Source organism: Tympanuchus pallidicinctus, unplaced genomic scaffold (genome assembly GCF_026119805.1).
Source record: "Tympanuchus pallidicinctus isolate F22 unplaced genomic scaffold, pur_lepc_1.0 scaffold22, whole genome shotgun sequence".
Taxonomy (NCBI): domain Eukaryota; kingdom Metazoa; phylum Chordata; class Aves; order Galliformes; family Phasianidae; genus Tympanuchus; species Tympanuchus pallidicinctus.
In genome coordinates, this window is record NW_026294739.1 from 37,306,137 (window position 1) to 37,329,930 (window position 23,794).

Below are 23,794 nucleotides of genomic sequence, written 5' to 3' on the forward strand. Positions count from 1 at the left end.
AAAGGAATTGCCTTCCTTGTCTGTTTGACTGTCAGGCTATGAAGGAACTCCCAGAAAAATAAGAATATGAATTAAGAGTAACTGGGACGTGAATTTCTCCTCACATTCACTGCTCTGAGAAATTTCATTTCAGGTTTCCAAGTGCTAATTTCAAACTGTTAAAGTACACAGAATTTGGCATGAGCTGCAAGGTCACGGATGGGAATTATTCCTCTACTTTAGATGTGAGTTTATTGGGCATTTGTCATTTTACTGTTATTTTTCTCTTGTGGAAGAGTGTTTTTTTTTTTTTTTTTTTTTTTTTTTTTTTTTTTTGCCTTGCTAGGTAACAGCAATACTGGAAAGTAGACCTGGATTATTTCATGCAAAAGTATCTGCCTTTTTACATCTACACCAAAGTGAAGGTAAGTTTTAGAAAAATCTTTTCTTTCCCCTTTTTTTCTTTTTTAAAGCATTCTTAATGCTGCTGATACAGATGACATTTGATCAAAATGAGCCTGAATACCATTCTCTTGATGAGATTTTTTCAGTGTATACACTGAACCAACTGCAGACATAAATTTCACAGAGGTCTGTTTTTTGCTTTCCCAGTGGGAGTGGCAACTGAATCTGGACCTTTGCCACACTGGTTGTGCAATTCAGATCACAGTACTTATAGAGACGGGATGGTCAGTGCACCAGCATACTAATGCATCCGATTACTAGACTGGCCATTGTTAGCATTTTAGAAATTAAAGCAAACCCACGATTTAGTGTCGGAAAATACCAGTCCATGTGATTTTATGATTAAAGCATAACTTCACCACTTACTTCTAAATGATAGTTTGGTTAACTCATAGTTCAAGTTTTTAGCTGCTCTAACAGTGGTGTTGACTTTGAAGTTCTCAAACAAGGTATTAGAAAAAAGACAAACGTTTTCTAGGCTTTTTTTTTTTCCCTCCCCTGCAGCCCATGAGCATGCAAGTCGATGGTTTTCAGTTGTGCGTAAAGTTAGTCTAATCCTTTGCAACAATCAGTTTCTGGTTAAGACAAAAAAGAAATTAGCTATGCAGTAATATAAAAACAATCCTAAATAAATCACCATTCCACTTAGGTAAATTCTGTGAAACATCAAAAGTGGTTTTTTAATCAGCCTTCCTTTTTCAGCAGTCACACACTGCCATATTAATCTTAAACAAGTTCATTTTGTTCTTAGTTGAAACAATAACATGAAATAAAACACAAACAATTGGGCTGTAGCACATTACTTTTCAGCGTCACACTAAAAATCGAGAAACAATTTGTCTTCAACATTTATTTGAAGTTTAAAGGGATTCATATTTGTAAGGCTTTTAACTGCATTTGTTTTTTCAAAAGGGGAGAAAATATCAAGCGACAAAGTGGAAAAGCTTCTATGAGGAGCTCAACATTCTCACTGAGAAGGGCAATATTTTTAAAAAGATATTTCATTACTTTTAGAACAAAAATTGTCTTTGCACAGATATTAGGAGGAAGAATAACTTCCAGTTTAAGGTACTGACAAGGATTATACTGAAAAAGCTGTTAGCTTTCCCTACTGTCTAGCTTTTAAAGCGTACTTAATTATAACGAAAAGGCACTTTGCTCTGTCAACAAGTTGTGAAGTCACTTGCTCAACCTTTTTCCTCTCATTCCCTCTGCTATTCCTCTTCCCTGGTCCTGTTTAATTTTTTTGCATTTCCTGATTTTTATCTTGGGAAAACAAAAGGCAGCTGCACTAAGTTACATGAAACAGCAAAGTGACTCTGCTAGCTAGTGATTTGCAGGTTCTAAACAGTGAGTTGTGTGAAATGAAAAAGGGGAGTGTCATGTTGCAAAAACTCTTTTCTCTCCCCTTTCTACAGCTGTATTTCTAATCAGCAGAAGATACATCTTGCTTGGAGTCAACCCCCTTTCTCTCTGCACATTCTTAACCTTCTATCTTATGCATGGATCACTGGTTAGCTTAGAAATGCACAGACACAAAAGGGGGAGCTGACATGTGAGGTTTGATGGCAATAATGGCTGTTTATAAGCCTAATCCATCACATTTAGTGGACACCTCCATTTTTGTCCCTCTGAAAAGGTATAAATAATAAAATGGTATAGCTTCAGCTCAGAGGTGCCTTGGTAAATATTTTAACTATTTACAAGATCACACCAACAACAAAAGAAGCATCTGTACCATCCACGCAGAGGCCTGTGAATCATTAGAATAGTATCCAGATGGTTCTTACAATTCATCCACAATAAAATGTCCTCGTGACAGAGCTTTTGTGACATCACTGATATTTTTATGACACAGTTCGGTAACAAAAAAACATGTAGTTTTTTCCCCGAAAATACCTGAGCAAATATTATTTCTTCCTCAAAAAACAATAGAGTTAACTATAAGGATCCACATACAAGGTAGATCCAGTTGAAGTCATTCCCTTCAAATAGTAAAGTATCCAGCTTATTAATGTTTCTCTTTAAGACATTATCTGGAATACATCAAGGCCAGCCCTGTGTCAAATTCCTTGACGAGCTCAGGCTGTTTGGCTACTTGGGCAGTAGCATTTGATAGCTTTTCTTTGATTTTTCTTTGCTTGTATTAATATCACATCAAAACAGCAGCGTATCACACATAGTAACAAAACAGAGGAAAGAAAATTCGGTGTTTACAAAATGAATCCAAGATCTGACAGCAGGTCTGGGGATAAAACAATGCTGATTTTCTCTCTTCATGAAGTAAAATACTTTGAAATGGCAACATATAATGCAAGCAACACAAAAGCCCTTGTTACTGTCTAACGTGAAACTTGGGACACCATTTTTTGGGGGTGCCAAATTAAAAAACAACAACATAATCCTGGGCATTTTATAAAAGTGTTGAACAGCCACTTGCTAAATATTCAGTACCCTCATAATGTTTCATGTTGAGCCTTTACTCTCACTGAGCTGAAATCTGTAACAATTTTTAATAAGGTCAGTCTCTAGTTTTTGGTTGCTGTTAATCTTACTCATGCATTTTATAAACCAGGTTAGGCTTTAAATGTTCTTGCCTGCATAATTTACTTAATTTCTTAGTATTCCTTAAAGCAGAAGTACACTTGAGCTTTCAGTCACCAAATTAAAAATCTTTCTTAAATATTCAGATGCTTTAAACTGTTAATTTACAAAGTCCAGACACCACTACCAAATCCCAGCTCTAAGTCATCCAAACTTTGATAAAACAATTAGAATGCACTAGCTTAAAAGATGCACAACTGAAAAATAAAATAAGAACATGATCAGTGGGTCTAAAGAATGTGTTTATACCCAGTTATTTCCCTGCACATACTCTCACAATTTATGAGAAAGATGGGAAAATGTGAAGTAATGCTAACAGAAAATAACAATATAACTACCCTTTTTCCTTTTTTTTTTTCCAAAATAGAATTATTCTTAAATAGAATTTGCACCCCTTCTCCTTCCTAAAGCTTATCAAAATGGCTATAGAAGCAAAGCAGTTCAGGAGCATTCCTGAATATCAATGCTACCCCAATTGCAAAATTTGGTCAATAAAATTAACAGCCGTCTTTTGAATGGAATATCACACCTCTAAATGAGTTCAAGCTGGTGCTGTTATTGTCCAGTGGAATGTGAGATTTACATTTCACAGCTCCTCACCAAAGTAATGAATGAATCTGATCCTGTAAACAAACAATTCCAGTTTCATGTTATTTCAATGGCCCTCCAACAATGTGTGCCTCCACAAAGAAAAATATTTATCATGTTTGTGCTCTGCTCCAATTCTAAGCAGGATCGTAATAAAACAACACCATAAAAACCATTTTCACAGCTGAGTTTGCAATTTAATAAACAGATGCAAACAACAGTCTTTGGAGATCAACAGTTAAAAAAGAAACTCAGTAGAAGACTCCCCACATCACAATGGGAACAATTGAAATGGCCCCCAGCAATACGTAGTAGTCACAAGGTATGTGTCCTTGGGATTTTTTCAGGCATCAACCTTTGAAGTATGCTGTTGTGACATCAATGCAAATCAGTCAGATGATTTCAAGGAAAGGCCAAAAGTGATTTGTTTTGTTTGCATAGTCCTAAATATTAAATAATTATTCCCCCAGCATCAAGCACTTTCAGACGTACTATACTTGTGCTGGTCTTACCTAGTACCATTCATTAACCACTCTGCTCCTTATCTGCTTCCCCCTTGTTAAAAAAAAAAAAAAGTCATGAATACGTTTTTTCTCTCTTTCCAGAGAGAAGGATTTTCAAACTTCCAAACCCACTTTGACATCTTAAAAAAGAGAGCACAAAACTTCGTTGGGTTTCCCGTGATGTTTTCAGTACAGTTCTCAAAGTTTCCCACTGAAGCCAATGGCAACTTTCCCCTCAACACAGCTGAGAAGCATTTTGAGTTCTTCGAATTGAACATCAATATAGTCTTAAATTATCTTGAGAATCCCCTTATATATGATTAAGTTTCAGTGGAAATCCCATAGCTAAATAAAGCACTGAGAAAAGCTTCAGAGATAGCTTCGTCTGTAAAAGTGCAAAATGCTTGATGCGACTCCAGCTCTTTGGATAAGGTGTCCCGACAATCCCAAGCATGGAATCAGCTCGATCTCCAGCATATTTCAACCACAATAAGCTTTACTGAAAGACTAGAAAAGCAGAAAATGCAACATGTGAAGCATTTTCAAACTGCCCAGGTCAAAAGCTTTGTCTACAAATTTTTGATTGGGATAAAGCAGGTGACTTTTGAGGATTAAACTGTGAATCCCTTTCCCAGAGTTGACTTCCCCACTGATCTAGATGGAACTGTTCTGATAATTGAGCCAACGATATAACAAAACTAAGACCTCAGTCTTCAGATTCTCCATGTGTAAATGTAAAGAATCTTTCTTTACATTTAAGAGAAATCCTTAAAGAAATCTTAAAAACTCAGGTTGGCTGGAGTATAGTAAAATTTTGCATGTACTCATGAAAGATGTGCTACTCCATGAGTGTAAGAGTTTGGTTTATATAAAAGGTATCACAGAAAACAAGCTAAATTACACACTTCTGACGCGCTAGTTAAAACATTTTTATCTAAACACTCATGATTCATGAAGTGCAGCATTTAACAGTGATTAAAAAATGTGCCTTTGTAATAAAAAAATTAATATCTTTGTAATTAAGAATCAGCTCAGAAAACAGCAATCACCATAAGTTACTGCTAATTCAATCAGATGGTATTTTAAACAATGAAAGTATTCTCTGTTGCCCCCAAAACAAAGTTATTCTGTATTCTTTTATATTTAACACATGACAAAATAATGGGCTGTAAACTCAAAACTGCAATACTTGTAAGCATCCCTTCAATATAGTCAGGTAGCCAGCTGAGCACACTACGCTCTGCATTCTTAACAGTCTTGTCAGTATACTGAGAAAAATCCAGGTAGTAAATTGCTTCTCAAGTGATTGTTCAGGCTCTGATCCAAAGTTCACTTATATAAACAGGAGCATTTCCATTTATTTTAACAGGCTTTGGCTCACACTCCAAGAAGTGCACCTTTCACTTACATTCCAGGTTACCACAAGTCCACTTAATCATTAAACATCTGAGAACTAACTGGACATTCCTATAGAATAAAAGTTCCAGTTACTGATCAGAAAATACTTATGTGGGCTGTTTTTCCTATGTGAAATTAATGCTCCTAACAGATGTGGTATCAATAGCTTGAAATTCTATGTTTCGATGCTGGAGGCTTGTCTTTGGTCCTCTTGGAGCTGATGTCTGAATTTCTGCTGAAGACAATGACAGGAGGAAGAATATTCAACCTTACCATAACCTTAGTCTCCACTGACAGATACAGAGATTTACATACCTGGAAGCTTCCACTTCACCCACATCAGACCAGTTAATGTACAGACCAGATGGAAGCCATTGCACAAATGTTTGCAGCTTTATACAATTTTACAACTTCTGTTTAACAGTCATATTCTTCAGTATTTTCAACAGTTGTTTATAATATATTCCAAATTTGACAAAATTTTTGTTTTTGAGGCAACATTACGTATATTCAAAATTTTATTCAGCCTTCACAAGCACTTATAGACTTTTCAAATACTAAACCTTAAATAGGAGGCAAGATGTAACAGAAATATCAACTATCCTTTCACTTCCTAAGTTTTGGGGTCACAAAAGGTACACAGAATCAACACACAGAAGAAAGTGGAGCAAACTTTAGGATATTATCTGATAATGGCTCAGCAAGACTTACCAGTGTGTGCAATCAGTTTTGATGCCAAACGGAAGCCATTTTTGCTTTCTCAGAACTTTCTTCATGTAATGGCATTTGTCTTACATTTGCTTTTATGAACTTGTCAGTAAGGGTTTGTCAGAAACAAAAACCCAGTACCACATTAAAATAATTGGTCCTAAATATTTAAGAGTTTCTAGGTGTTGTCCTAGCCAAAGCCCTTTCCTGTGAAAGAGTCCTATTGGAGACTGAATCATAGACTTGATGAGTATCAGCACATCCCTTCCGCGATCAAAAGACTTGTGTGCGAACTGCAAAATGGGTAGATGTGTTTGAGAACATCAGCAATTCCCCAAACCTTTCCAAAACCAGGATGAACAGATGAGCAATCTATATCTTTTAATATACGCACAAAACCTAATTCTCATGTCAGTTGGTGTTTAACACCTCATGCTTTTAACAAGGAAGAAACTGACCACAGGAAAGCTTTGTTCTTTCAGTACAAACATTGTTCTAACTTTGGAAATGGAAGAGCCCATTCAAAGGAAGTTCACTGGATTGTAATCAGTGTAACACTGAGGGCATAATCTGACCCCTTGACCCTAATAAGAGAGATAAATCTACTATCAAAAAGCCCTTAAACTAAACTTTAGAATTGAGAATTATTCATAGCAATAGAACATGACAAAGATACTTCAGGATTTTTCCACCATCTTCATTGGGCACTGAACATAGGGCTAAAAACAAAAGGGAAAAAACTTCTTAAGACTCATGGTCTTCCTCTAACACTGGATTCAGCAACTGACCAATAGACATATCTCATACTTCTATGTATGTTTCGGTTTCCTTACTAATTATCTGAGATTAATAAAAATTTCTTCTTCCAAATAGCCCCAACTACTGTCATCTCTGTGTACTGCTATTAGTTATGTACAATAAATCATTATTTTTAATTTACCTATTGCCAACATGGTTCAAACAACACAAAATCCACATGTTTCATAAGTTTAATTTACTGATTTTAGTCAAAAACATCTTTTAAATTAAATGTTGCTATCCATTTTATTGCTCAGTTTGTACTTTGCTTACTGCTGTGAGCCTGCCAAATTCATCTAATCAACACAACAATCTAGCTGCAATCAAAGACAGTGGGAGTATTTATAAATCTAATCTACCACAGCAAATATGAAAGAATACAGAGAACAGCAGTACCTAGTAATAACAACCTAGAGAGAATCAGAGTATCTGCTGTTTTTGAAACATTTTCTATTCCTTTTATAATTTTGTTTGCACTTTTCTTATGGGCAAACAGCCACATTATCTTTAAAAGCATATTACATATAAGATTTAAACTAAATTAGCAAAGTCAAGAAAATTAGGAACTGCATATTTCCAATACACCATTCCAACCGAGCTAACTATTATGCAGGAGAAGCAGGCCATGTACTTTCTGCCCATGGCAAGGGAAAACCACATGTTGGGGCTTATTTCCTGCCCAGATGTACTGTGCATCTCATCTCCTCTGGCCACAGTTGACAGCAGAACAGTACTTCTAAGGGTACCTGATTTATTGCAGAGAAGCAGATCAGTTCTTGAGCAAGAGACTGGGCAGCAGCCTGCTCCTTGCAACAGCTATGGACAGTGTTCTGGCATAGGGCAGGTGGGGCCAGCATGGTAAGTGTCTGAACATTCTCAGAGCCTTTCACACAAACAAGCAGGGAATGACAATAGGTTCAGCTACACATCTCTCCTGAGCTCGGGAGCAGCACAGGCACAGCTATGTTTGATCCTGACAAAGATGGAAGTGAGGGGAAGGATGCACCCACTAGAAATGACTACAGGGTGCTGATGCACAGGATGCACATTTATACTAAAACAATATAGACTGCTACTTCACTTAGCCCAAGCTAAGTTTGCCATATGACCAAGTATTTAAGCTTAAGAAGGTCTCCAAACCCAAGTCTAATTTGGCAAACCATTATCATCACATGAGAGAAAACAAGGACTAAGCTCAGTGAACAATCAAAAAGCTTGGTTTTGCTTATGGTCTTGATTATGATATCACAGGATTACACGAGCATGGCCACGTAGCCAGTACAGAAGAAGCAGAAATTTAATTCTTGAGGATAACATAAACCTTCTTTCTACAAGCAATGCACCCACTCTGCAGCTTCCTTACCCAGCATATCTAGCATTTTCTCCCCACTTTCCTCACAAGACACTGACCGTTTCTGATCTCAGTATAATCTGTTCTAAGCAGACACAACTCCAGTGACTACTTCAGCATAAGTGCAATCAGAAACCATCCAGAAGAGCAATAAAAGTAAGGTATCAGATCCAGGGTAGTTAAAAAAACAAAAAACAAAAAACATTTTCATTTTGTACGGTGCTGCTTTCAGGAATGTTTTACATTTTTAATATGTTGCAGTTTTAATATGTTGGGCCAATTTCAGTCAGTGTAGATTAAACAGCCTTTGAGGGATGATAAAAGGGATAATTCTGGCTCTCTGCACAAAGCAACTGTGACTTTCTTATTTCTGCCCTATCCATAACAGTTGAAAGACGTTGCACTTTGGTGCTTTTCTAAGAAATTATTGGACTGTCACTACAATACAGAGAGACATCTTCTGACCTCTTCTGGCATCAATTCATTTCAATATTGTGGGATAGCCTGCTAATTTATATGGAAGACTGGAGACTTCTCAAGCTTGATTTACTTTTAAGAGGACCTGGCAAGGATTTTTCCAAGGCAACTAAAGTCTTAGAGGAAAAGGCTATTTGTTAATTTCTTTATTTCAAACAGGTTGAATGCTTTGGTTTGAAAAACATTTGTGTTCTTTGGGTTTGTGGAAAGAATTAACCTAACTGAACAAGTCAGTTGTCAAGTATTACTACACTGCAGTAAAAGAACTGTCCTGGTTTATACAACCAGCATACCTGCCCCAAAAAGCTATTTATGATTAACCAATATTTGAATTAACTGTTATTTTTCAGGCTCCTCTATCATTAAGGAACACAAGGCTTGCAGTACTTGAACTTTGTACAAATTCACTAAACGACGCAACTTGTCAATGCGAAAGGAAAAAGTGCTGTTCTTTGAAAAACAATGTTAGAAAAGGGGAAGATATTTAATTCAGAAAACAAACTTTTTAGGCAAAAAAAATCCATCTGAATCTGCATTCAGGGCAAAGATCTGATAAATATTGAGTAAATAAGTTCAAGTTCATAGCAGCTGAAGAACAGTTCAACTTCAACCGTATCATTGTCAGGAAAAACAAATACAAACTTGCCCCAGAGCAAAACAACATTAGAGAAATCAGGAAGAGGATAGATAGACAGACAGTAAGTTATGGACATAAAACTCTTTGTACCAAAACCAATTAACCCTAACCTAAGGCAAGCCTTTTTCTTCTAGCCCTTCATTTAAAGGTTTTACAATTTATAGCCTGTGTTTCTCAGGGGAGGTCCAGCTCTGCTCTGATTTCACATTTCACAGCAGCACATGTGTAATCCTGCTGCAGCACAAAGCACACAGTCTAGCTGATACCAGGAAATCCTCTTTTCACAAGTTGGAAATACACTGGAGTTGAGCTGTAACCAGGATTTACTTCTACTGCAACAGGCCAGGCAAGCATGTTCGCAGAAATGGCAGCTTGGAGTGATATTCAGCACAAATCCTGCCTGATATATTCAGGATGGAGGTGTGCCGAGAGGCACAATGAGACACACACAAACCCATCTCATGACATTAACAATTGAAAGAAAACTGTATTTTAAAAGCGTGTTTAAAAGTTAAGTGTAGGCATTTGGTAGATATGTACAATTGTCATTACTATCATATTGCATTTTCCACTGTTGATAACACTTTAATTTCCCCATGCCTGCAGGAATCCAGGAAAATGCCCATTGAAAGTCCATAGTTGGTAGGAACAAATCACCAACTTCTGAAAAAAAGTAAGAGCACAGGTCGCATAAAGTTGCATGCTTAATATCTTGAAAAGTTTTCTCTCAAATAAGACAAGAAATATATGTGCACCAGATCTGACTACCAGATTTGCTTCTACAGGAAATCTATAATAATTTGCCATGTATCTTTAGATGCAGGCTGATAGGAAAATAAATCCATTCTACGTAATTGATTGCAAATACACAAAATCAATAGCCAATAACAAAAAGCTCACGAACAGCTCCAGCCAACCAACTCTAACTTTACTATTTTATATTGTATCCCAAAGCTACTTTGTAAGCAGATGGCAGTACCATTTTTTTATGCTAGGTATTCTTCCTTTCATCAAAATCATAGAAACACCTGTGCTATACAACTTCTGCTTTCCCATTGTGAAAATTAATTCTAAAATTATCTTATTTCTAGGGAAGAAATACTGGTCCCATGACGGACTGAAGTAAAACGAACAGGGATACTGGCTCAAAGCCACCTAGAGATTTTATTTTATTGTATGATGCCTATAAAGTGCAGCTGCGCTTCTTATATGTCGATATGTGTTTACCTCTGAATACACTACACATCTTAAAAGTGACCAAAAAGATTCAAAAAGAAACATTTTTTCTAATGATCACCTAATTATCTATAGTGTCTGAAACCCAGCTCATTTAAGGCAGTAAAATGAAAACCTAGTTCATTAACTGTTCCACACTATGGATGAACAGTCCACTGGTAAGCCCTAAGCTTAAAATAGAGGCAAAACTACTAAAGATGTGGTTAGGTAGAATGACAAAAGTATACAGAATACCTTTCTCAGAAGGTTAATAATCAAGGTTGTGTTTTCTGATTAGGTAAAATTAGACTACATCCATTGAGAACTTATGTTCTGATAGGCAAAATATAAGCAAGCATAATCACTTCAGTCAAGAACGTGTCTACTTACAGAACGGGTGACTTTTTATCCAAAGGGAGAAGGGGTTACCCAGAAATATATGGTGTTTTCTCAAAGTAATATTTTTTCTGCAACTAATCAATAACACAATTGCATAAGAAGGCTTAAACAATATAACTACATACAAAGAAGCAACTCAAACCAGTAGCATGCTCTGAGATGCTATTATTTTGCTTAGAAAGATTTGTGATACACTCAACCTGAAACAAACACAAGGAATGGAAATCTGCCCTACCAGCCAAAGATCACACTATATTAAAGAAATCAAGAGAACATTCAATGCAGTCTGGTGAGGGTAAAGAAACCTTATTCTTGCCGTGGACTCACTATGAACACAAGCAAATTTATAGTCTGTAATATGTTATCCTTATAGTTACACAGAGTTACTTGGAACTTCATTTAAACATGGAGACAGGTTGAATTTGATCTCCCTTTCTCTGATTTGTCCCTTTTGTATCTGTGGTGCTTCCAGCTTCAATCCACAGATTGATTTTCACTCCACTCATTTCTGCAGTACTCATCCCCATCCTGCATCCTCTCACCTATCCGTTACTTACCTGCCTGGGGAAGCAGCAGTGCACTCTGCATTCATCCACTGTCCACACACTCACAAGTAGGGCAGTTAACACATGAATGACCAACATTTTTACACTACCAGAAATGCCATCATGCCCACCGTTGTCTACATGGGACTATTAATCCACCAACCTGCCTATTTTCAATAAACTTGCACGCCTGTAATCTTCATCCCTGACAAACGTAGGAGCAAAACAGAGGCAGACTGAACTGACTAAATATTTATCATCAGTTATACAAACGTAAGTGTCACCAGTAAAATCGTACAAGATAACTTTTTTTTTTTTGAGGAAGCAAAGTATTTTTCTAAACATTCATTTTCCCCAATATGACATGATATCTGCATAACCCAAATCCATAAGAATGTTACTCAGTGCAAACGTTTTCCTGTTTAAGTAAACATGAAAATTTATGCCCTAGCTGACAAACAACAGCAACACACAGAACAAATAGTTTATCTTTTTCTGCTATTGTAGTATTAGAAGCAAATATCTGCGTTATCAAAACACAAAGAAATTACATCCAAATTCAAGATCTTACTGCTATGTATGTATAAATAAACTCAAAACTTCTATGATTTAAAATTTCTAACAAGAAATGACGGAGTCCTTTAGAGAATGTTGGCTCTTTAAGCTACTTGGGGCAGTAAAAGAGGAGCAGAAAGCAGCAACTGTTAATCCGGAGAACTTCAATGTGATCAAACCAAATGCACGTCCATGGAGATTTCATGGTTACCCCTTCTGTTATAAGCAAAGATTTTTCTAGCCATTTAAACAAGAAGATGGTTTTTCACCTTCAATCTCTAGTGGCAAACAGGCTACTTGAAAATCTTTTATTATATTTTGAATTTTGGAATTAGTGTTAGTTGTTTGTTTTTGTAGAAACGTCTGAAAAGAAATCTCACTTTAGGGTCACATTCAGTGGATCATTCTGTGTGACTCACAAACATTCCTCCTCAGCACTTCACTACAAAGTGCACCAGGTTAATTATTAGATCACAACTGCTTCCAGAGATGCTTGTGAAGTAAACATTGATCCAGAAAGCTTCTCAAGATGCCAAAGATCTTGATCTACTGAGGGATGTTTGCATACTGATCTTTACCTGAAATCTCTCTTATGAGCAGCACAACACAAGTTACTCCATTTCTGGGTAACAGTGATGTATGTAAACTCATACTGGTGACCAAAAACCAGGCTCAAAGCATCTGTCTTCTCTTTTGCCCTGCAGAGACTTTCAATGATAAGTCTGACACATTTTCAGTCATCTGTTTCACAATGCGGGTAATTTAAACTACTGGGACCTTTTCAATCAGGGAACTGCTTATTTGAAGAATACATAACAGCACTAAATTTTTGTACTGGACAGTAGATAGTATTAAGAATATATTTAATACTTATGTGAGTACTGTTGGTCATCTAGAGTCCATGTAGAAAGACATCTCAATTTTTATGGTGATATCATCACCATACACTAAATAAAAAAGAAACCATCAGTATCTTGCTTTTCACGCTTAAATTACTTTATTAGCCCAATCTTTCCCCTGTTCATAGGGGATCCTGCCTGACCAGGTTAACTTCATGCATTTGTTTCTGCAGTATACTCTGGGTCCAAATAACTCATGTGCATTATTTCTGCGGAAAACAGTAGCAAAGGATCCCTATGATTTCACCCAATCCATCTTGCTGTCTAAATAAGTATCAATTATGATCTAATACACCTAGTAATGACATTATTTGGAAGCATTTTAATGCTAATATTCATGCCTCAGTAGGCCTATCTCATAAGTTTTGTTTCTAAATGAATTAAAATCCCACCTTGGAGACAAAGTATCTGGAAATATTTCCATTTATTGATTTTGTTTTCAGTCTGTTGAGTGCTTTACTTGAGAAAAATATTTTTTTTGAAACAAAGGCAGTAACATCTACTGGATATGAACTCTGGAAAATAAGTTTTCTTTTTCTCCAGCCTCTCAGAAGGAATAGAGAAACTAGGCAAGACAGGTACCAATAGAGGCAAACATACTGATTTACTTGTAATAGACTTCAGACAGACATTAATACTTGTGCTGGGTAAGGACTGCGTGTAAAAGTCAGTTTGCCTAACTACAAACATCACTGGAATGGGATAAACTTCCTGCAAACACGTGGCTTACAGTCTTGAGCTGGAATTAGATTCAATAACATCACATTTGGGGATGCAGGGACTTCCCAAACTGTTAAGACATCAGAGGTAACAGAAAATTAATCTCTGCCAAAACCCCATCCTGTATGAGTTCAAAAGGGCTCATTCAAGTCACTTATTTATGATCCGATATAAAGAGCAAAAACCCTTCTGACAAAGTCTACAGAGTTGGGTACTCCATGGCTTCTTTGAGTCAACCTCCCAGATCTCCCACTTAACCATTCGTCTTCTATAGCTGCTTGTTAAACACTTGGTTTCAAGCATCTGAACTGTGCTGAAATATGGTGTAGATCAGCTTTGCTGTTTTGTATTTCTGGTTCAGAAGTTGCGTTTACATACTTCATCCATTAATTGGAATCTATGCTTTAGCTACAACTATAAATAAAAGAACAGAAAAAAATATGAAGAAATCTAGTTGTAAAAGAGCATTGAGGGAGTGCCAAAATAAAGTAAGTTGGCAGAAAATGATTTAGCAGATCTCATAAAAGCCTTGTGCTACTATGTTGTAAGTTAACTAAGATATTTAAAGCATGTTTAATCAACACACAAATTTTCAGCATATACCAACAAAAAGTTTATAGTATAAAAGTACCAACAACTGGAAGTTATCTGTAGAATTTTATAAATAAGTACTTGCAGATGGAAATGTAAATTACTTTTCTGAAAAAAAAAAAAACAAAAAAAAAACAGCCAGTGCAATGAAAGTGGCTTTTAATAAAACATGAGTGCAGTTGTTTTTTGCCAGTATGGTTCAGAAAAAGTGTCATTATTCTTGTTCTAGCTAATATGCATCGCTGAACAACCATACTTTTCTATTGTACATTCTAGTTACTTTGATTTGTTATATCTTTGTTTAAAAAATATATTATCAATTAGAATCTTTTGAAGTTGAGCCACTGTTTCTTCCAGCTACACGACCTAACTGTATAAAAACAGTACAGAATTAGTTTTGTGTTATTGGAGAGAAGATTAAAACATTTTTAATTCTTAAAATATCCAAAACATTGCTTGTATGTACACTGGGCTTTGCAATAGCATTAGATGTAAAATAATACCTAGTCAAACTCATTTTGGTGAACAAGAGTCAGTGGATCCTAACAGGATCACAAACACCCCTTTCCAGATAAAAAGCGATTCCAGACAGACCCTCAGCAGATGCAGTGTTCTCATCCCATCATTAAAATGGAAAATGTGAATAAGGTACAAGAAAAAAAGAAAAAGAAACATAATTCTCTACAGCACAATTCCTTCTGACTTCTAGATCTCAGGAAAAAAGCAATCATCTACGTGCTTGAAGTCAGTAGATAACATAAAGCTATTGGAATTACTTGAGCATTTAAAGTAGATGCATTTTTAGACGATTACAAAGGTCACTTATTCTCTCTCATGATTAGCAGTGTAACATCAACCCTCAGAGGAAACAGTTCCTCAGCCTGTATGAAATCAATTTGAAGAAATAAATGTGACACTGCATTTGAGAAAAACTGAAGACAACTGCTGGATCAGATATGTCTAATATTTGACTTTTGATCTCAGAAGTAGTTTAGTATGGTATATGAAAAGCTATTTAGGCTACAAAGGTTACTTATGTAGAATAAGATGTATAAACTCATCAGGTTAAGTGTTTTACAATTATTTTTAAGAGTAAAATATATTAAAAACTATCTTTGTAAGGAGCAGAGGATACACTTCTATTTAACATTTCAGAAAACAGCCTAACAAAGTTACTGCTCAGCAGCTACTTGTTTTCATTACAGCAATAGTATCTCAGAAGGGGCAGACCTCAGATTGGAGCCAAGACTCAATTTGAAAAGCATCCAGAATAGTCGAACCCAGTCAGAGTAATTACAGCCTACTCTCAGGTGCATCTCCTGCATCCTCCAATCTCTGGTTTCTCCACCTCCACACTCCTCCTTCCACCCCTCTCATCCTCTCTTTCATCATTTTTTTTCTCCTCCCCAGATAAATATTTCCAAATAAATATTTATGACATTCTCTGCCTTCGCACTGTTCTCAGATATATTATTAGGGTTTATCTGTCCTGACCAGAATAATTTAAAACAGCCCAAACCTGCTACTGACTTTTTAATCAGATTACAAATCACTCAGCTTTCACTTTTCAGCTTTTGTTAATTTCAATAGATCATATTTTCAGAACTATATTTTAAACAAACAATAAAAATGCTACTTTGTGCTGCCCAAGATTTCACATTCTTTCAAGTTCATTCTAGCTGCCCAACCAAAATCTGAATGTATTGCTGTGCACAGAACTGTGTCCAGCAATGCACCCACAGATGCCCACAACATGCACAAAACTAGCCAACACAAATGCAAAAAACCCTCTTGGGCCTAAACTGGCATACCCTAAAATGCTGTCTAATTTAGTGAACAGTTATTACCAGCTAAACAACAAGCACATCAAATCTCAATGAAGAATTTCCAGTAGCTTAGTTCAAAGCAAAATACTGGAAAATCTGGACTGCTTGGAAAGTTGTGTGTCCTATGTTATTGCATTGGCCCACAACGTCAAAGGTGGGTGTTGGTGGTATAGCAGTAGAGGCTTAATCTTCCCACTAATATTCCATTGATCGTTTTTGCTGTATGACAGACAGCATCAGTCTGACCAAATGGTGTCTGACATGTGCACAGGACACAAACGTGTGTCACTGAATTCATCCCTGCAGAAAATATATCACCCAATGACATTCATTGACCCCTGGTGAATATTGGAATAAAGAAGTGAATGGGGGCCAACCAGTGGATGTGAGCACAGTGAGGCGGTAGGCAATGCAATTCAGCAGTGGCAACAGTGACAGTGGTTCACATCTTCTGATGCAGACTTTTCTGAGCATAGCATGCAGGCTCTTGCTCATTGATGCTGAAAATGCACAACTAGTGGTGGTGACTATGTTGAAAAGTGCTGTTTTGTAGCTAAGAAACTGATTTATCAAATAGCATTACTGTGCTTGTTGAATCTGTTGTAGCTTCCATGGAAATCAGTAGGAAACATTATATTCAGAACAATATACATATAAAAGAAATCCCCAAATCCTTCTGTAGAAAATGTCTCTTTGTGAGATATTTCAACACAAAAGCAAGTGTGTTTAAAATTCCTCTTTGTTTACAGCCTGCACCATCTCCTATCAAACTTGAGTTGCATTGATACACAGGAATTCACCAGCTATGTGAAAGGTACAGTCAACTCAAGGCAGTCATTAATCTGACCTCCAGAACTATAAGAACTGTGTTACTTTGGTATATAATTTTGCTTTTGGTATTTGAGTACTTGGATTATATTTCAGGTCACAACTCCTTCGCTCTAATTGCATAGAAAAGATTCCTGTGTCTTTCTCTTTAAATGAAAATTCTCAGGATCCCATGATTACTTATCTTACTAAACTAGAATTTAGGAGGAACATCAGCTAACACAAGGCACAGTAATGTTGCTTTCAGTCAAATTGCATTTATGCAAATAAAGGTCAGATTTAGTACAATGGATTTACCCAGTTCTCAGTCTGGAGAGTGACTCACACATAGGACCTTTTCTAATGAGTTAACATAGCTTCAAAATGTCATTTACAAAGAAGACAAAACAAATCACACACAAAAATGCAAAACCAAAACAACCCTGGACAGAGACTATAACTGATGTAATTGTAACTCCTGATGCATCAGTGAATTTCCTTTTGCTGTTTGAAATCCTTTGCTAACTCTCTGCATGTATAACTGTTCACATTTTAGACTGTTCTCAATGTCTCTTTTTCTAAGCCTTTGAAGTAAAGGCAGGAAATAGGACTTGCAGATGTCACCACTGTGGTTCCTGGTCTAAAGACAAGCAACATAGAAACCTATACAGCAGATAGAGTTTTTTTTAAATGCACAAGTTGAATTTGTATAAATCTTTGGATTTATACAAATTTAGACAAATATTTTTACAAGTAAATCAGACTCCAAAACCAGGTCAAAGTAAGTATTAGGTCTCCTTGGTGAATTACCCTTACTTCAATTAAATTGCCATTGCTACTACTGCTTTATGCAGGCTTTTTAAAGCACTACTGTAACTAGTTTATTGCTCTCACACTTACTCTCCCTTACGCTCCTTTAGACATTCTCTCAACCTTTTATTTTTATATTTTCACTCCATTGAATGTGTCAAACCACATAAGCAGTGATTTTATCTGGTATACTGATTCAGTCTAATATGATATTAACGAAAAATCACACACAAAATCTACACTCTTTTAAAATTGATCTCAATGGTCTCTGCATTATCACAAATTTGAGAATCATTCCTCCTAAAGCAGCAAGATGGGTGGACCAGATCAATGATTTTCAGATGCAGAGAGCACTGACAAAGCACAGTTGTGAGTAGTCATCTGAAATGGACTTAGATTCATCTCTCTTGAGACTCAATGTCAGCATCAACGATGAAGGTTTCATCTACGTTCATTAAGCTGACAATGATAAAAGGAATCCACAATGATCACATTTGCTCATCTTCTTAGGGGTCAGCCAACTTAAAAAGGTATTGCCTCCAGGCACTCAGTACCAAATGTCCTTATCTTTAAGAATCAGACTTCAGCCAACAAGTAGAGCTGAAATTTACAACATGCATCTATAAGCTGCTATGAATAACATATACTGTGCTGCTAAGCTATATGCTAACAGTAGAAATGCTGTTTTACAATCACATGAGCAACATTTATAGGCTGTTACATCAAATATTCCAGAGTTGTACTGAAATCTAAAGGAGTACAAACTAAATAATAGTGAAATAACAGAGATGAGGTGATAAGCAGCTTAAGTGGAAATGGAATTAAACATTACTTCAGAAGGTAATATTTGCAAATGTTTATTAAGAGCCTAGCACAGTAGAGATGAGATGGCCCATAACAATGTTTTGTTTCCTTCTGCAAGCACCTAAGAAGGACCACTGCTTCTCTACTTCTATCAACAATTAAATCTCCAGTCCATTTTCACATGAAATCATCTGCATGAATAACACAGATGCCAAAAGGTACTGGCTACACCAGCCAGGAAGTTCACACTGTGTAATTCAGCATATACCCATATAGGAATATAGTATGACAATGAACAACTTAAATTACTGTTTTGAGCCAGCAAGAACCTTCTATACCCAGCTGCAACGTCTGATACAAGAAATATGCCACCAGCTGCAATAGCAGATGTTATGGAAACTGATTTCTCAAACAGCGTAGCATTGTCATATGGCTTCTACTAAGCTGTGCTGGATGAAACTTGAATTTACAAGGCCAGCTACGCAGCCTGCCTCTGGCCTACAGTACAGTCCATGGAAAGAAATGCTGTGTTTCCCAGCAAGCAACGTGCATTTATCCAACCTGAAAGTGGTGGTAGTTTACATCTGTATAAATTTGCTTTCTTCATTCATACTTTTCATTTCCTTTCTACCTTGATGTTTAAGAAAAATCAAGCAGAAGACCATTTTTATGGCAGCGTTTTCTTAAGAACACAGTTCATAATTTAATTTTTTATTCCTTAGTGTCACTAGTTTACATCCTGACTGTAAAGTCTCTCTTATTATTGCCATTGCATGTTGGAAACAATCATAGAACCGCTCAGGTTGGAAAAGACCTTAAAAGATCATCGAGTCCAACCATGGCCTGACCATACTACCCTAACTCTAACAGCCCTCCACTAAATCACATCCCTGAGCACCACATCCAAACTGTTTTTAAACACACACCCAGGGATGGTGACTCAATCACCTCCTTGGGGAAACTATTCCAATGCTTAACAACCTTTTCTGTAAAGAAGTTTTTCCTGATATCCAACCTAAACTTCCCCTAGAGCAACTTGAGGCCATTTCCGCTTGTCCTGTCACCTATCACCAGTGAGAAGAGACAAAACCCGCTCTTTTGCTTTAAGCGCCTTTCTGGCACTGGAAGAGAGCAATAAGGTCTCCCCTCAGCCTCCTTTTCCTCAGTTCCTTCAGTCTCTCATCATATGGCACATTCTCCAACCCCTTCACAAGCCTTGTTGCCCTTCTTTGGACCTGCTCCAGCACCTCAGCGTCCTTTCTGTACCGAGGTGCCCAAAACTGAATATGCAGTACTTGAGGTGGGGTCTCATCAGAGCCGAGTGCAGGGGCAGGATGGCTTCCCTAGCCCTGCTCACCTCACCATTCCTGATCCAAGCCAGGATGCCATTGGCCTTCTTGACCTGGGCACACTGCTGGCTCATATTCAGCCGACTGACCATCAGTATTACACCAAGGTCCCTTTCCATCATGCAGCTTTCTAGCCACTCTTCTCCAAGCCTGTAGAGTTGCCTGGGGTTGTGGCCAAAATGCAGGACCCAACCCTTGGCCCTATTGAAACTCACGCAGTTAACCTCAGCTCATCGATCCAGTCTATCCAGGTCTCTCTGTAGCGCCTTTCTCCCCTCAGGCAGATCAACATCCCTCCTAACTTGGCAAGATAAAGGTTTCAAGACAACTGCCCTTTCCAACACAGCACAGAATCTGAACAAATGTTTGAAACTAAAAGCTAGTTCTCTGACTCAACTTTTCCATCAGTAGTCTGCAGTATTCCACATTTCCCTCAATCAGAATAACTGAGGAAGTATAGTCCCTTTTTGATATCCTCTTGCTCTGGAAGAAAGAGACTGTCTTCTAACTTCATCATTTATTCTTTCAGCTACTGAGGGATCAAGCAATCATGGAAGTACTGCCTTCCAAATTGTTATTTGCTCATCATTTTGTGATTAGCAGCAACATCCCTTTGTCCAATCCCGCAACATAGAAATGGATGATTGTCAATAATTCATTCTGCCAGGTGTGAAAGTCTCTGCAGTAAGCTCCTACAGGCCTTGTTTAAAAGAAAAAAAGACAAAGCAATTCCCAAGAAATGCTCTTTCTGAAAAAGAATTTGCAATCTGACAGATACAAAGAAAAATTCTAATTTAACACAATTCATGTATTTAAACAAAAAATTACTCTTCAAATTACAAAATACTGCTATGAAGAAAAAGAATTTTCCTACTATCAATCTGTCATTCATAAATATTAATTAGTCAGAAGTTAATATGCAGAATATATATTTGTTGTATTTCAGTCCACAGCAATGTGTTGGATTTTAAACCCAGCAGCAAAACAGAATTCTTTTAACGTTTGAGCACACAAAACAGGCTTGAACAAATGCAGCGGTTGCAGATGTCTTCTGGGGACACTGAATACATCCAAGCCCCAGAACATAACCTAATCATAGAGACATCAGTAGTGTTTTGAGATCCACATGATAAATCTCATTGTTACTCTGTAGTTGGAAGCATAAAGATAAAATAACGCCAAAACACAAACCTGTTTCTTTGACTCCAATAGTAATTATATAGAGAGTGCTAATATTTGAATATGATAATTACAGGTATTTCAAAAGTGAACTACAGCTCATGGAACTTATGTGTAGCTCACTCAGCATGTAATACTCAGAAGGCTCAGGCAGCAATTTGAAAATGACAATGTTTTCTGATTGAAAAGACAACAATTTATGTAAATGGAAATCATAATTAAAAAGCAATTAATACTTTATCTCAAGGTGTAATTTCAATTCATTGTGAAGGCTTATTTAACACCCATAAGCTCTTATATGCATCTCATCCAACTTTTTTCCTAGAAAAAGTACTCCTTCCAATGAAGTGCTGTAGTTAATCTTATATGACAGATCTCAAACTATGGTTTGAAATTATTCTGCCTCTTCTTTGGAGAATAATTTCACCCGTTAATCTGAATTCTGAGTTTTGCAAAACAGAAGGCCCACCCACTGCACAAGAAAAAGACTCTACAAGAAAGGGAAAAAAAAAATAAAATCACAACTATTCCCTTTGTTCACAGATTTGGGCTGATTCCCAGAGTATAACAGATAATCATCAATCACAGAATCATTACAGCAGGCTACCATAATGGAGATGCAGGAAGCACCCAGCCACGTCCCCTTCTCGCTGGCTGTGCTGCTTGTGCCATCCCTGTGTACACTGAGGGTGGGAGCAATCCTTGGTGTGTGCAGCAGGAGGTAAATTGTTCTGATCATTCAGTTACAGCAACAGCTAGAAATAAAGCTGTGCAAAGCAGCTTTGACTCAGAGGAGAATTAAGACATGAGTATAAATCTATTCCTATGATTTATATTTACACAAGTTTATGTTTTTCTTTCAACTCTGGGAAGGAGAGTTGCTCATATGCACAAGAAAGTCTCTGCAGTTTGTTCTAAAAAAAAAAAAAAATAATCTGTGCTTTATTATATCAAGACTACTTCTATGCCTGCAAACAGAGAAAGAGTACACACAAATCATAGAGGCTTTAAGATACAAATAAAGAACATCCAGTGAAACAGAGCTCTTTCAGGCTATGCATTCAAAGTTTTAATCTCTCTCAACATGCTAATTTCTATGTGAAAGCAGATGTGCAAAAGTACAGGTACTTATTAGAAACCCAACTTCTACCTAAGGCATAGTGGTGTCCTCAGTCATATAAGCACAACTGTGTTCTTGGCTGTAAAACACAGACAGAAGCATTAATATATGGTGGTTACAGATTAAGGTTCACACCAGCCCTGATGTCCAAAATACCTGAAAAATTATTTTACAGCATTTTAAGTTTAGAGTTAGAAGCAAAGAATGCATACATCTGCCCAAACACTCCAAGTATCTGCTAAAACAGGGTCTAGTCTCTTCTATAGGAATGTTTCATTAGCCTTTTCACCTGACTAAATTTTTAATCCTAATACTTTTGGAGGTTTAAGGGATTAATAGAACAATTTGTTATTGTTATTGCTGTTAATGTCATTTTCATCAATAGGCAATGCTGCTATAATATACGACACGCAAAAAGTAAAATAAATTTATATAGTAGAAATTAGGCTGTACTTATCCAATAATGGGAATAAACTTAAAACTAAACCCGAGAATAAATTAATTAGAAGAAAAATGGTATTTTTTTAAATGTCAAAACAGACCAACAGTCTTGAGTATTTCCAGTGTATTTCGTAAACAAAATTAGAGTCAAAGTAACAGTTTGAAATAAGCCATCATTTTCCAGTGAAGGAAAAACTGTTCAGCACTTAATGGAAACACAAGCTCCTTCCAATGAGAAGGAAATTATTACCATAAAACCATAATAAAAGATGACTCAAGCTCACTGTAATTAAAACCACAGCTAACTACTTGAATATTTTGATCCCAGATTCGTGCTATTTAGAGTGGCGCTTACATCCAGCTAACTATTAGTGCATAAAAACATCCACAATATCAAATGAGTGGTTGAAATAAAAATATTCTACGATTAGAAGCTGTGAAATATAAGGTGTGCTGCGTACAGGCTGCTCCGTGGTAAGGCACGGTAATCTTAAGAATACAGTTTGCTTTCAAGTAAAAATCTTATCACAAAACGGTGCTTCCTTATATGACTCATAACTTCAGAATCTAAAATGTAACTATTTTTTAGGTTAAGGTATGTTTATAGCCTGCTCTGCTTCCCCCTCTCCTCCTGGCAACAACAAGAAAAAGAACACAAAAAACATGCATCTCTCCATTCATCTTTTCTCTATCACACATGCATCTCACTTGGTATCCATCATCCCCATGAACCTAAGCAATTTTTTAAAGTGATGGAAAACACAGTACATATAAAGTAAATTAATTTCAAAATGTTTCAAAGTTGGAAATAAAATTTAAATGATTAAGTCTCAGGTGGCTTTAAAAAAGGAAGAGATGATTAAAGATAGCAGTCGTTTTGTAGTTCATTTTACAACCATACATTTCAATTTTTTTTTTTTTTTTTTCTCTCCAATAGATCATGCTGTCCTTTGGAAAAAGGGAGAATGAATTCTGAAGCCTCTTCAACTTATTTCTTCCCATTTTCTCTCCTCTCTAGCAGAGTTA

At 36.6% G+C, this 23,794-nt stretch overlaps 2 long non-coding RNA genes across 3 annotated transcripts in view; one reads left to right on the plus strand and one right to left on the minus strand.

Moving 5' to 3' along the window:
• Positions 1-23,794, minus strand: part of LOC128082839 (uncharacterized) — a 310,058-nt gene that overhangs the window by 158,192 nt on the left and 128,072 nt on the right. The gene's annotated exons all lie outside the window — the stretch shown is intronic.
• LOC128082841 (uncharacterized) lies at positions 7-23,464 on the plus strand. 2 transcript variants are annotated; one of them, XR_008207864.1, is made up of 3 exons: positions 7-224; positions 326-404; positions 17,008-23,464. It is a non-coding gene; the product is annotated as an uncharacterized LOC128082841 (long non-coding RNA). The 2 variants fall into 2 exon arrangements; XR_008207863.1 differs by having other exon boundaries at positions 7-404.